The 12856-nt window shown below is 43.9% G+C and overlaps 1 long non-coding RNA gene across 1 annotated transcript in view; it reads right to left on the bottom strand.

Moving 5' to 3' along the window:
• Positions 1–303: 303 nt before the first annotated feature.
• LOC122816954 overlaps positions 304–12856 on the bottom strand; it is a 106871-nt gene continuing 94318 nt past the window's right edge. The window contains exon 3 of the long non-coding RNA XR_006367126.1: positions 304–718. This is a non-coding gene — a long non-coding RNA (uncharacterized LOC122816954). The remainder of the gene's footprint in view (positions 719–12856) is intronic.

Raw genomic sequence — 12856 nt, 5'->3', positions numbered from 1 at the left:
CAGCTACCATGGCCACACAAGAAAATATTTAAATTCCAATCCTAACTCAGCTCAAAGTCAAAATGTAGTGATAAGAATGGCTAAGGTGTTTACCTCACAAACACAAAGTACAGGGTTTGATAATTTCCTTTGAAAAGGAAATTGGCTAGGTTTAAAATGGTCCACAAGATCAGCTTGCCTAGTACTTACCTATGGTCCTATCAACAGAAAGAATATACTATACAAGTGCTGTCAGTAACATACTTTTGAGTACCAAAACATAGTGCATTACTTTAATGTTAACACAAAGAATGCTGCTTGCAATTAACATGTTCAAACACTGTTTTAATAGTAGTTCTTGCTCAAAGGGACACACTTTTCTAATGACTTAATCAAAGGTGAAATGCAATATTTAGAAGGAAAAATACAGCAACAAGCCTGTTGCACTAAAATATATATAACCCACTTCTCAAATATCTTGCAGAGACACTAACTGCTCGTTACTTTAATACAACATATCACTGTAGACATCAACAGCTTAGAATGCTATAATTACAGAATCAGAAATAATAGGCTGTATGTGTAACCCAATGGGACGTCTGCTCTTTTGAGCGCTTAGCAGAGCAATGTGATGTAAAAATAGATTTGTAGGCCTCTGATTTACCATCGGGTGCAACTCTCTTGGTGGCACCTGAGACAACTTTAGAGGGCTTCACTAATGAAGATGAAGGTCCAGGTCCTAGAAAAACAATACAGAAATATGTTTACTTGGTTCATAATTTGCATTAGCACATTAAATATCAACTCAAAAGCTTACATGCAGCTATTTACAAAAAAAAGTGGCATAAAGAAGATTTTACTGCACTAGGTTTGCTGTAAAAACAGGAGAATGCTCACCTGTGGTAATATCTGCCCACCTAATATTTAACCAGATTAAGGCCACTTCCCTGGTCAAAACTGAATGAAGTCACATCCAACATCTAAATTAGTTAGGACCATTTAACGCAAGTCCTAACTAATATAAATAATAAGCGATAATGATCCAAGCATTAGAACTAATGAAACACAACACATGTGCAGCAGTGTTTTTGTGTTTGTGTGTGGGGAGGGTAACGCCTCCTGCACCCCCCCCCCCTTAAATACAACTCCAAGATCATAGAGAATTAGGGAAGACAAACACATATTCAATTATCCTTGAAAGGAGTGAAGAGTCATGGTTGTCTCACCTACCACAGGCATGAGGAGGGAAGCTTGTACTCAGGAGCATAACAAGTAGGTATGATTTCTCTGATGGACACTGGGAAAAACACCAGTCCTGCTCTGGAGGAAAAGGGCATGGCTGTTTGAGAGGATGCTCCTCTTGCAGAAGAGAGGGGACAGCCTTCACTGCAATGCAATACACAGTCGCTTCCCTGCATTTCTCTGACTGTGAGGAGAGAGACAGGGCTCCAGCAAAAACTAAAACCATGCTATATAATTGCCCCTCCCAGAAGAGTGTTGATTGACTGACTGCTGACCCCCCCCCCCAAAAAAAAATTGCTATTTGCTGTGAATAAGTAAAATCCTATTAGAAAACCATTGTGTCCCCTGTTTTTCTACAGCAGCTGACCACTACAAGCATGAAGTCCTGTAAAGAAGAATGAGTTAAGTTTTGGAAAACAGTTCGCAAAGCTAATACTTCACAGATTATGTCACAGGACTGACTAATGAAGGTATAACTCATAACAAAGGTTTGACGGTCGCTTCCTCAGTGAATTCAAGTAACAAGTGAGAAGTACAACTGTGTGAGTATACTTACCATAAAAGTAGGTAACCACTTGGCATAAGGGTTAAGATCTTTGTCTCCTGAACACAAGGTATAAGGTTTGATTGTGACCTCTGGCCAATGCCTGTTTGGAGTTTACATGCTCTCTCTGTGTCTAAAGCTGCGACATGGGTACTTGCCGGAGATAAGTGAGTTGAGGACACACAGCCTACTCCGGACATATGCCAGGGACCCATGCTAATGGTGGAAGGGAAGTTTCTGCCCCTATTGGACAGTGTGTGCACACTATAAAGCTCAGCAGCTCTGGATTTATAAGCTACTGGCTGTCTGGTGTACATTTGACCAGCTTGGGTTATCTGGGATTGATCTTTTGAGTGAAAGCTGGACATAAAGCCAATTAACCTGCCAAACATGCAGTTAGAATTGCTACATTTAGTGTAGGTTCACCAACAGGACTCCACTTGGAAGTGGATGACATGATGGTAAGGAGGAGGCTGGATATCCTATGTATCTAGAATCCAAGATGTAAGGGCAGTGCAGCAAAGCCACTGACTTGGGATCCAGATTCTACTACTCAGGAGGAGGACAGGCTAGAAATGGTGTGGGAATTGTGATGGAGAAGCTTCAGAAGACATTGAGTGATATCATCAGAATTAATGACAGACTCATGGCAATCAGACTCCAACCTAATGACAGAGCACTGAATGATAGGTCAGTATTCAAAATCTCAGCCTATGCCCCACAGCAGGGTTGTGATAGTTAGGAAAAGACTGCATTCAGACAGCAGCTGCAGGACCTACTAGACAAAGCAGGACAACAGGAACTGATGTTAAGGGGTGACCTGAATGCACATACTGGAACAGCATACCTCCCAACTGTACAGATTTTTACCTTATATTTTTGGTCCATTTTTCATAAAATTGTGGCTTTCTGGCAAATTAGTAGCAAATCATTAAAGATTAAAGTTAGAAAATAATGACAGACATTTGAGTTTTAGACTTCATACCCTTCAGAAAATTTATGCTAATGCAAAACCTGTTATTCTATCAACTTTGTAAGTTTGTAAGAGCAATACTTCAAAATTGTCCCTATTTGCACCACTTTATGGCTTTGCCCAGATTACTTACTATTTGAGGTTGAGAGGTATGTGGAACAGACAGAACAAGATATGAGGACTGCCTGGGTTCACATGGGTACGGCAACAGGAATAGAGGAGGAGGAGCCATTCTAGACTTCTATCTGGCAAATGGCTTGATAGAGCCAACACATGGTTTAAAAACAGAGAGACACAGTCACAAGATCACATACAAGAATGGCCAACATGCAACTCAGATAGACTACCTCCAAGTAAGAAAAGGGCACTGGGGTAGAATCAGTGACTGCAAAGTCATCCCCAGTGAAACAGTCGGCCCACAGCAAAAACCACTGGTAGCCACAATCAGCTGAAAGCAGTGGTCAGAGAAGGCTCTAAGGTTAACAGAGATCATGCTGAAGACCTGGAAGCTGACTGGAGAAAAAACACAACAGTTCAAGGAATTGTTTGTGGCTCTAGCAACTCAAGAAAAAGAGGAAATAGATGGCGCTTGAAGAAGAACGGCAACACCTCAAAACAAGATGGGTGAGGACCCACAGAACAGATATTCGGCTGAGCCAGGTATGGAAATAAGATACATAAGGAAAGGTGGTGGAATGCAGAAGTCCAGGAAGTCATCAAAAGAAAGAAGGCATGCAAGAAAAAGTGGGAGGTAGAAAACATTGACCAGGCTAGGAAGGAACAAAGAAGCCAAGAAGAGTTGCAATAGCAAAGAATAAGGCATCAGAGGCACTCTACCAGCTTCTGAAAAGTAAATCAGTAGCTGGCACAAATAAACAATATCAAAGGTTGTTCAACATTCTTCATAAGGGATGCCAGAAGCAACCTGCTTAGTCTACAGGACATCAAAGACAGAAGGAAACTAGGAGAGAGTACTTATCATCATCATCATCATCCCCCTTTTTCCCATTTACATGGGGTCGGGGTATTAACTGTCGCCAACTCTCTCGATTCAGTGCCACTCTCCTGCCTTCTTCAACACTCATGCCTGACTGTCGCAGATCTTCTTTCACACATTCCATCCACCTCTTTGCTGGACGCCCTCACTTCCTCTTACCTTCTTCCTGTCTGTCCCAATCTCCCTCACCAGATTGTCTTCTGCTTTTCTACACGTGCCCCCATACCATCGTAATCTGTTCTCTTTGATCTTTTCTGCAATTGGAGCTACTTTGGCTTCTGCTCTTATGTCCTCATTTTTTCGCCTGTCCCGCAGTGTGCATCCTACCACCTTTCTCAGGCACTTCATTTCCATCACCTCTAGCTTCTTCAACTGTTCTGCCTTTACTGCCCAGGTTTCTGTACCATACAGTAGTACTGGTCGCACCACTGTCTTGAACACCTTACTTTTCAGCTTCTTTGGCATTCTTCTGTCATAGACTACACCTGATACTCTATGCCAGTTGGCTGCAGCCCCTCTGATTCTAGCTTTGACCTCTTCATTCAGACTACCCATCTCCTCAACCACCCCTCCCAGATACTTGAAGCTATTTACCTGTTCCACTATCTTCCCATCTATTTCTATTCTCAGCTTCTTCTAATTTCCCCAATCTGCTGCCATTATCACTGTCTTATCTGTGCTTAGTTTCATCCCATGTGCCTTCAGATTTGCATTCCATTCTCCTATCCTTTGCTGAAGTTCTAGATCAGAGTCTGCCTGTACTGCCACATCGTCTGCATACAGCAGCTTTGTTGCTCTGACCCCTCCAACCTGTTTGCTGATGTAGTCCATTACCAGTATGAACAGAAGTGGGCTCAGAGCTGAACCCTGGTGTACACCCACTCCCACTGGGAACCCCTCAGTGAGGCCAAACACTGTTCGTACTTGAGTCACTGGGTCCTTGTACATAGCCTGTACTAATTCTACCAATGTTTCTGGGACTTCAAACCACCGCAGTACTGCCCAGATCAGCTTTCTTGGGACCTTGTCATATGCTTTCTCCAAGTCTAGGAAAGCCCAGTTTGACTCTCTCCTCTTCTCTAGTTTCTTCTCAAGTATCTGCCTCAATGCAAACATTGGGTCAATTGTGCTGCATCCTGATCTGAATCCGAACTGTTCATCTCCCATCTTACATTCTACTATTCTGCGTATCCGTTTATCAATCACCCTCTCCAGAACTTTCATGCAATGTGGTAGGAGTTTGATGCCTCTGTACTGTCCACAGTTGTGGATGTCCCCTTTGTTCTTGTACACTGGCACGAGTATGCTTACTCTCCAGTCATCTGGGATACGCCTTTCTCTCCACACTGCAATTAGTACCCTCAGGAGCCATTTCTCCCCTAGCTCACCCAGCATCTTTATCATATATGCTGTGACCTCATCTGAGCCTGCTGCTTTCCCTGACTTCATTTTCCTTAGTGCTGCTCCTACTTCTTCTAAGCTGGGCTCCTCTTCTACTCTCATTGTAGGCTGTTTCTGGGGCAGTACCGCTTCTGTGCGGTTTTCTTCATTCAGAAGCTGCTGGAAATACTCCTTCCATCTGCCTTTGATGTCCTGTGGGCTGGTAAGCAGGTTGTTGCTGGAATCCCTTATGAAGGGTGTCTGACTTATCTTCTTTATCTTTCTCTCTTTGCCTTGCAACCTGGTATAGTTTCTTTGTGCCCCTTACTGAGTCACTTTCCAGAAGCTGATGGAGTGCCTCTGATGCCCTATTCTTTGCTATTGCAACTTCTTTCTTAGTTTCTTTGTTAGCCAACCAGTAGTCCTTCCTAGCTTGGTCAGCCTTTTCAATCTCCCACGTCTTCCTGCACTCCTTCTTTCTTTTGATTACTTCCTGCACTTCTGCATTCCACCACCAGCTTTCCTTATGTACCTTATTTCCATACCTGGCTCGGCCACATATCTTTTCTGTAGTCCTAACACATGCTGTTTTTAGGTGCTGCCACTCTTCTTTAACTCCACCTATTTCCTCCTCTTCTTGGGGTGCTAGAGCCCTCAGTAATTCCTTGAACTGCTGTACTTTCTCTCCAGTCAACTTCCAGGTCTTCAGCCTGGTCTCTGTTGACCTTAGAGCCTTCTCTGACCACTGCTTGCAGCTGATTGTGGCAACTACTGGTTTATGCTGTGAACAGACTGTTTCACTGGGGATGACTTTGCAATCATGGATTCTACCCCAGTGCCTTTTCCTTACTAGGAGGAAGTCTACCTGAGCTGCATATTTGCTACTCTTGTATGTGATCTTGTGACTGTCTCTCTTTCTGAACCATGTATTGGCTACTATCAAGCCATTTGCCAGACAAAAGTTTAGAATGGCTTCTCCTTCTTTATTCCTATTGCTCCACCCATGTGGACCCAGGCAGTCCTCATATCCTGTTCTGTCTGTCCCGATATGTGCATTTAAGTCACCCATTATCAACACCAATTCATGTTGTCCTGCTTTATCTAGTAGGTCCGGCAACTGCTGTCTGAATGCACTCTTTTCCTCACTATCACAACCCTGCTGTGGGGCATAGGCTGAGATTATGAATACTGTCCTATCATTACACTGGAGTCTGATTGCCATGAGTCTGTCATTAATTCTGATGATATCCCTCACTGACTTCTGAAGCCTCTGTCTCACCACAATTCCTACACCATTTCTAGCCTGTTCACCACCTGAGTAGTAGAGTCTGGATCCCAAGCCAAGTGGCTTTGTTGCACTGCCCTTCCATCTCATCTCTTGGATACATAGGATGTCCAGCCTCCTCCGTATCATCATGTCATCCACTTCTAAGCTGCGTCCTGTCAATGAACCTACATTAAGCGTAGCAATTCTCAGTTCATGTTTGGCAGGTTGGTTGGTTTTATGTCCAGCTTTCACTCAACAGAGCTATCCCAGGTACCCAGGCTGGGCAACTAGACACCGGCCAACCAGTAGCCTACTGACCCAGGGCTGCTGGGTTTTATGGCGGGCACACACTGGCCAATAAGAGCACATATACCCCTCCCACCGTTAGCATGGGTCCCTGGCATGGGTCAGAGAGTAGGCCGGGTCCTCAACCCACTTATCACCGGTAACTACCCATGCCCATTTTTTTTTTTTTGGTGACAGTCAACATGACCGAATCACCTAGAGCCATATTTTACACCGTCGAGTGGCTAGCCCTGCCACGGTGTGCAGTTTGTGATCCGTGTTCTCCTACCTTGAGGATACTGCGCACCACAATAGATGCCCAAAGTGGTTGGTCTACTTACAATTCTTCCCCCCATTGGTCACCATGTAGAGTCTGTGCTGCTGCCCACAGCTCCATTCACTGGTGAGTTTGAGATGGAAACACTCAGCATGTTTTTCGGACATGGGAGAAACCCCACGGAGACACAGAGAGAACATGCAAATTCCAAACAGGCATTAGCCGGAGGTCAGGATCGAACCTTGTACCTTGTGCATTGGAGGCGAAGAACTTAACCACTAAGCCATCTGGTACTCAGGAAAGAGTACTTCTAACAGCTTCTAAATAAAGAAAACCACACAGAAGCTGTACTGCCCCAGACACAGCCTACAATGACAGAAGAGGAGAAGTCCACTATAGAAGAACAGCGCTAAGGAAAATGAAAAGGGAAAGCAGCACGCTCCGATGAGTTCACAGCAGATATGATAACGATAATGGGTGAAATAGGGGAGAAATGGCTCCTGAGGGTAGACATAGCAGTGTGGAGAGAAAGGTGCATCCTAGATGGGTGGAGTAAAAGTATAGTAGTGCCAGTGTACAAGAACAAAGGCGACATCCACAACTGTAGACAGTACCGAGGTATCAAACTCCTATCACACTGAATGAAAGTTCTGGAGAGAGTCACTGATAAATGAATACGCTGAGTAGTAGAAAGTAAGATGGGACATGAGCAGTTTGGATTCCAATCAGGATTTAGCACAACTGACCTGATATTTGCAGTGAGACAGACAGTTGAGAAGAAGCTAGAGATGAGGAAAGATTCAAGTGGTTCATTTCACGACATGAATGTTCAGAGAAGACAGGTGAAACAGAAGGGTTGAGCAGGGCCTCAGGTGCTGAGGCTTCTCCAGAAGATAAGGTAAAAGTAATCAAAACCAAACTTGTCAAGGTCAAAAGAATGCATATGAGAATCACACTGGACTTGTGGTCTTCTTTTTCTGAGCAAATCTGGAAATCAGAGGGAAAAGGGGGAAGGTATTAAAAAAGTCCCTGGGGCTACATCTGGACCAGATTTCTCATTTGTCACTACCGCAATGAAGCATGACGGAAAATATGCTGTACTTGGTGTTGGTGGGGGATGTAAAGAGGTTGCAAAAGGCTCTCCCCATTACTGAAAGACCTTCATTGCCACTGACAGGCTTAGAGACCACTTGTATGGCAAGACAGTGACTGAACCTATCCACCACAGAGCTTGCTTGTACAGGGATGTGGATTGTTATTAGAAAGCAGTTCAGTGCCACAGACCATTCCTATACTTGTGTGGCCTGCCAGCAAAGGATATAAGAATGGGTTCCAACTTGTTTGTTTACATAACAAACTTGACTAAATTATTCATAGGAATTGTCAGGACCAATCAGTGTTGGAGGACCTCAAACATCAACAAACCAAAAGGTTTACATACACCTACATATAGCACTACTTGTTTGTTTTAAAACTTTTCTTTTACTGGGTACTAATCCACAACAGGAAACCCTGGGTAACAAGTGCATGAAATGTTAAGTCTATGTTTAGTTTTCAACTGAATAGATGTCATTCTTTTTGTCTCTACATGTTATCCATTGATCTGCTTAGTTTTCTACTGTATGATGGTATTTTGTTGTTCCTACATGTAATACATTGTTCTGTATCTGATAATGAATAGATATTTTACTTAATTTTGTTTTCTTTTGTTAAATTTATTTTAAAATATGAGAATACAGGACTAAAGCCCAAACTACCACTATCTTCTCCTGATGATGTTTTTTTCTCTGTGATTTGCTCTATGTTCCAGGAATTCTAAGTTTCTGTGAGTCAGCTTCCCCAAGCAATGTTTAAGGAATCTGTAGCCAGTGTCTGGGTATATGGGACTGGATTGAATAGGACAATGTAATTAATATTCATCTGTTAAAGCCACCATAAGAGTTCTTTCTTGATACAAGGCATTACAGGAATAGGTCACTCCAATAAGTGGGCATGCTTGCACAATCTATTCTGTAGTTTTCTCATGTGAGGTATTCCCTGGCAATAACATGATTCTATTGTTGAATGAAACTTAAAGGAAGGAATGCCTTTTGACTGGTGGTGCCCATAACGTCTCCCAGAAAATGAACCAGATGGGATGTAGTTATAAGTGATTTAAGCAGATTCAGACAGTCCTAGAGTCTGAAAGTAGGTCAGGGTAAATTGCAGGGCAGACTGCATCTCCTCTTGGAAAAGGGTCCGAATGAGGCAACCATTCTGGTAGTTAAGGGTGAATATCTTTGGTCCTGCAACAAACATTTACTGGAGGTAGGCCTCTTCTAAACACCCTGGGTGCAGTAAATGAAAAGAAGGGCAAGAAAGTAAATTGATGAGGGGCACTGACTGCTTTGAATCTCAGATACTACCTCAGCCCTTAGGGTCCCAGCACTTCCTGTTTTGGTCCAGAATACACTAAGTGGGATAACTCCTGATGTACTTAATCAGGGGGTGGGGTGAGGGGGTTAAAGTGACTCTTTAACTGACTTACTGTTTCATAGAAGGACATTAAGTAGCTCAAGTTTCAAATGCTCTGTCAGGAGCTATATCCTAATCTAAACAAGGCTTGAAATAACAGACCCTATGGTTGCTGCTCTACATGATGCCCACTGTATCTCAGTTACATTTGATAACATGCTTACCAATATTGGAGGAGAAGTTGCAAAGATCCATCACTCTCTCTTTTGTCCTGTTAGGCTGAGACAGAAAAGTCCCTTAGAACCTGCGGGTCTTGGTTCCGAGCTTGGAACCAACTCGGTCATCAGCAAGCTTAGGATTCCAAGCTAAAGCTCCTCCCACCCAACCCATACTGCCTAGCTCCTCTCAGATACCTCAGATTGAGTTTGCTGAAAGGATTCTCAGAAGAAATACATGCTTAAAGAAACAGTAGAGCTTAAAAGAATGCTCAGGAGCTCAAAACAAAGTTTCCTAGAATTACCCATCAGGTCCTTCAGAGATAAGGAAGGGGGAAGGAGGGAGGGAAGGTTGATGAAGACTGAAGCAGACAACACAGATGGAACATTATGGTGAGTACATAACTTCTTTACCTAATGTTGTCTGTTCAGTCTTCATCAAAACCTGTGGGACAGTCCCCGGCTACATGAATGTGGGTGGCCTTATGGAAGGATATTCCACAGCACTGCAGAGCCAAAAGTAGCCCTATTCCTGGATATATCAAGTTTGCAATGCAAAATTAACATGTGTGAATTTGCCCATGAAGCAGCTGCACAAATATCTTCTAAAGAAACTCTAGACCAGAAGGCTTGGGACGTGGCTATGGATTTTGTGGAATGAGCTCTGACTGGCCTAGGTAAAGGAACACTTTTCAATGAATACACATGAGTAATACAATCCCTTAACCATCGAGCAATAGCAGCTTTGACAATAGCTACAAACAACTGATCAGATATCCTGAATGCTTTTGTCTTATTCAGGTAGAAGCGCAATGGTCTATGAACATCTAAAAGGTGCAACATATTTTCACCTTATTTTGAAAAATCGGAAAAAAAACAGGGAGATTAAAGGCTTGATTCATGGTGTTTATTGACGCAACCTTTGGCAAAAAAAGAAAGATTAGTATGTAAAGTGACTCTGTCTTTATGAAAAATAAGATAAGGAGTTTGGAAGACAACGCTTGAATCTCTGTAACCCCCTTGACTGAAGTAATTGCTACTAAGAAGGGTGTTTTCCAGGTCAAGAATTTCAACTCTACCTTAGCAGTAGGTTCAAAGGGAGGTAAGGCCAGAGCTTGAAGAACCAGTGTAAGATCCCATGGAGGAGTAGGATCTTTGATAGGAGGTCGAAGAAGGAACATACCCTTGAGAAAGGCTTTGCAAAGTCCACAAGAAGCTAATGATGTACCATTTTCCCCAGTGTGAAAATTAAAAACGGCTGCTAACTGAACTTTTAACAGTAGAGAAGCTGGCCCCAGAATGAAAAGACCAGCTAGCAAGTCCAAGACTGCCAAAATGGGCGCCATGAGCAGATGAATGTGATGCTGCTAGGCCCAAATAGAAAACCTCTTCCACTTGCTTTTATAAATTTTCCTGGTAGAAGACTTATGGGAGGAAATGATGATCTTTTGAACTGAGAAAGAAAGCCTGGATTGCCATCATTGGAATTGGAGAAACCATGCGGTTAGTTTCAAATTTTGAAGATCCGGATGAATTCGTCCTGATGGATGAGACAGAAGGTCTGGATGTGGATTCAGGGTACATGGAGGGCAAATTAGATGAGACCACAGGAAGGTGAACCAAACTTCTCGAGGCCAAATGGGGGCAATGAGGATCATTTTGCTTTTCAACCTGCAAGCCTTCTGAAGAAATTTGGGAATCAGAGGAAGAGGAGAGAATGCATAAAGAAGACTGGGAGGCTAAGCATGGACTATAGCGGCTCTTGGTGACTGCCCCTGTGGCGGGATCAGGGTAAAGTACCTGCTACACTTGTTGAAGGGAGAGGCACAGAGATGGCAGCAGTGTTGACCCCATCTGAGGAAAATACTGTTTGCCCCCGACTGATTCTGGGCCAACTTCAAGAGAAACTCCCTGGGATGAACCAGTAGATGCCTCGACGAAGCAACTAGGAACCAGTCATCCAGGTACTGAAACACGTGGAATCCCTGCAGTCTGAGATGAGCTGCAACTACTGTTATGCACATGGTGAACACCCTGGGGGCTGTGGTGAGACCAAACGGAAGCACACAAAATTGGTAGTGACTGGTTCCCTGCTTTAAATGGAGGTACCTTCTGGAGCATCTTTCATTTTGATGTGATAGTGTGCATCCTTCAGGTCTATCGAGCACATTCAGTCGTCATCCTGTAGAAAGGGAAGGATGGGCTGAACCATGACCATCCTGAACTTCATGTGTTTCACCGATTTGTTCAGGTAAGTTAGGTTCAGTATGTGCCTGAGGGTCCCCGGTTTTCTTTGAAACTAAAAAGAATCAGGAGTAGATCCCTGCGCTGGTCCTAAGCGACCTCCTGGATGACTCTTTTTTGAAGCAACTTTGTAATTTTCAAAGTTGCCACCTCCCTCTGACTGGGCGGAACATCAGGGAAGTGTTATTTTGGCTTGGGGAGATGTAAAAAGGAGATGGAGTAACCTCTGGATAGGACAGCTTGCACTCACCGGTTGTTCGTGATGGCTAACCAGGCTTTTAGATGTAAGGAGCATCATCCCCTGACTGCCTCTAGACAGGGACAGTTGGGCATCACCTCAGGGATGCTGCAAGGATTTCTCTGCAGGAGCATCCCGAGACCTCTGATTCAGCAGACCCCATCTGCCCCAAGGGCAGGGTCTACCACTCAAATTATTCCACTCTCTGTCCCTGGGGGAAGAAGATCCCTGAAAGTCCTGGAAAGGACCCTGAGATTTTCTGAACCACAATTTCTTTCCCCCGCATTGATTCCTGGAGAAGGACCATTGGAGGGTAGAGAAGTGGATTCAGATGGCAGACAGTGTCTACTTTCTGTCTTTCTTGCTGTGGGAATGTGTGTCATGAACAGTTGGTCTAAAGAGGGAAGAACCATCGAAGGAAGCATTAACAAAGGAGACCATAAAGTGTTCCGCAAAATCACACAGCTGCATCCAGGCATGGCACTGAATGGCAATGCCAGAACTGACTATCCTAGAGGTGCCCTCAACTGAGTGAGAGATCAGCCTCATGGACGCAGAAGAAATGGACTACAGAGTGGCCATACAGGAGGTAAAGGAAGTTCATTCCTCCACCGTCATGGGCTCAGGGCCAGAGCCAGTCCATAGCCCTAGACTCCCTGTTAGGGGGATGGCAGTAGACCTTTTCTGGGCAAGCTCTTTCTTGGTGGCCGCCAGCACCATCATGGCATCTACTGGGATGCCCTTCATCCAATGCGGTCTGT

Source organism: Protopterus annectens, chromosome 12.part0 (assembly GCF_019279795.1).
Source record: "Protopterus annectens isolate FY-2018-M chromosome 12.part0, PAN1.0, whole genome shotgun sequence".
Lineage (NCBI taxonomy): Eukaryota > Metazoa > Chordata > Ceratodontiformes > Protopteridae > Protopterus > Protopterus annectens.
Note: the sequence above shows the minus strand (reverse complement) of the source record. Positions and strands in the feature narration are given on the sequence as shown.